At 47.9% G+C, this 2,470-nt stretch overlaps 1 pseudogene; it reads left to right on the top strand.

Annotated features, from left to right (window-relative positions):
- The first annotated feature begins 1,093 nt into the window (after positions 1 to 1,093).
- Positions 1,094 to 2,125, top strand: LOC141094773 (large ribosomal subunit protein eL8 pseudogene; annotated as a pseudogene).
- Positions 2,126 to 2,470: the final 345 nt, after the last annotated feature.

Here is a 2,470-nt window from a genome sequence, read left to right as displayed (position 1 = left end):
TGAGTACTGAAGGAGGATAACCCTTTTCTGTGAATCGTGTGGACATCTCATTAAGCCATTCTGAATGAGTAGTATTGTCAGAGACAATTCTAGATACCCTATGAAACTGTGATCTTGTGATCTTGGAATCGCATTCTTTATGGATCGAGGGTGTAAACTCTGATAATGTAATAGACTGTTGCGGTGAATCGTGGCTCATTGTAAAAGAAATACCTGGCCAGGAGGAATTGAGTATGTCAAAGAAGGAATGCAGGGACTCCAATATGCTACATCGATGATATCTTTTGCATATGGGGGGGCACGTTGGAGTCCCTGCATTCCTTCTTTGACATACTCAGCTCCTCCTGGCCAGGTATTTCTTTTACAATAAGCCACAATTCACATAAGATGAATTTTCTGGACACCATGATCATTAAGGATCCAAACGGCATATTGTCTTCTGATCTATATACCAAGTCTACAGACCGCAACAGTCTATTACATTATCAGAGATAACACCCTCCATCCACAAAGAATGCAATTCCAAGATCACAGTTTCATAGGGTATCTAGAATTGTCTCTGATAATACTAGTGGAGAAGTTTCATGGCAGAGTGATGCAAGTATTCCAAGATTTGGGCTTCACTATGCATGATCAGATACACAGACAAATGTTGGCACAGGCCTTTCTGCATGGACTAAGAGAACCAATCAGGAAACTACTGATAGTAGCCAGGCCTCAGTACAAGTCAATAGCAATGAATACCCTGCTCACAGTAGCCAGAGGGATTGAGTCGCAACCAGGAGTGCAGAAGACAACCCCCCTGATGGTGGCCACAGACCCGCAACCAAGGACATTGCTCAGAGGAACAGGCCATGGAAGAAACACTGAAAACAGTGAAGAACCCCGTCCATAGGACAGGGACAAGCCAGGTCCACAAGGAACCACTTTCCTAACATGTGAAACCCCATCAGTGGGCCCATTACCTCAAATTACCCTGAAATTGGATGGTGTTGTCAGATCTTTTCTTGTGGACACTGATGCAGCCAGAAGTGTGATGAAACCTGTGGAACTCCCGGACCCCACCTGCCTATCAGAATCCTCTGTGTCTTGCATGGGGATTGATGGTGAATTCAGACATCTCCAGCTTACAAGGCCTCTGATCGTGTGGACACAGTCAAAACACTTCATCCTGTCCCAGTATGTGGTGTCAAGGACCTGCCCACTCAACCTGCTGGGAGGAGACCTACTTCAGAAGCTGAAGGGGAACAAAGTGTTCCAGGAAGATGGGACCATGACACTTTCTCCACCCCTGAACCAAGAAGAATCAATCTTGCTGGTGACCCTACAAGAGCCTCAAACAACCAGTGCAAGCCTACCCAAGGTGGTGCTGACATAGTACCCGAAAGCCTATGGTCAAAGAGACCCCAGGATGTGACGGAACTTCAAGTTGTGCCAGTGCGGATGTCACTTGAGTCTGGAACCCTATACCCTCGTAAGGCCCAGTATCCTCTGTCCATCACCCAGAGTCAAGCTGTCTCTGATCAACTGAAGGTCTAAGTGAACACGCTGTTTGAAAAATGGCCTAAGAATTTTGGCATTGGCCAGGATCTTCAACCTGAAAGGGACCTTACCGGCTTTGTGAAATGGCTGCACTACATCCGGCTCCAGCACCAGAGGACCATCTTGTACAAGATCCTGAACGTGCTCCCTGCAATCAACCAGTTTATCCAGGCCCTGGACCTCCAGACAGCCACTCAGCTCTTCAAACTGGTGCACAAATACTGACCTGAGACCAAGCTGGAGGAAAAAGAAATGGCTGCTGGCCCCTGCTGAGCAGAAAGCAGCTGGTAAAGGAGACATCCTAGTGAAGAGACCCCCTGTGATCAGAAAAGGTGTTAACACAGTGACCGCCTTGGTGGCGAACAAGAAATACCTGCTGGTCATCTCTCGTGATGTGGATTCCAGTGAACGGCTTGTTTCCCTGCCAGCTCCGTGCCAGAAGATGGGAGTCCCCCATGGCATAGAATAGGGCAAGGCCAGATTGGGCCGCCTCGTCCATAGGAATCATTATGCAATCCCCACTTTTCTCTGTCAAAGAAAAGCCTGTAAAAGGAGAACCAGCCGAGTTCAGAATGGTGCATGAACTGAAGGCCGTGAACGAGGCTATGGAATTTGAAGCCCCAATTGTGCCAAATCCGCACACTCTGCTCTCAAATGTGCCATCCACAGCAACAGTGTTCACAGTTGATCAGGCTCCCCTTCACCTGGACGAACAGTACCTTTTTGCCTTCATGCACCAGGAGGCGCAGTACACATGGAGCCCAGAAAGGCCCTTTATAGTTCACCAAAGCAATGTTCTCCATCCTCGCCAACTGGATTACAGATCATGCAGAAGTCGCAGAAACGAAACACCTGACAGATGACCGGAAGACTGCTGTGGAGAAGATGGCTCCCCTAACAACTCTAAAGATGCTACAGTTCTTCCTTG

Source organism: Dendrobates tinctorius, unplaced genomic scaffold (assembly GCF_039654945.1).
Source record: "Dendrobates tinctorius isolate UK_male_01 unplaced genomic scaffold, ASM3965494v1 ptg000003l, whole genome shotgun sequence".
NCBI lineage: Eukaryota > Metazoa > Chordata > Amphibia > Anura > Dendrobatidae > Dendrobates > Dendrobates tinctorius.
Note: the sequence above shows the minus strand (reverse complement) of the source record. Positions and strands in the feature narration are given on the sequence as shown.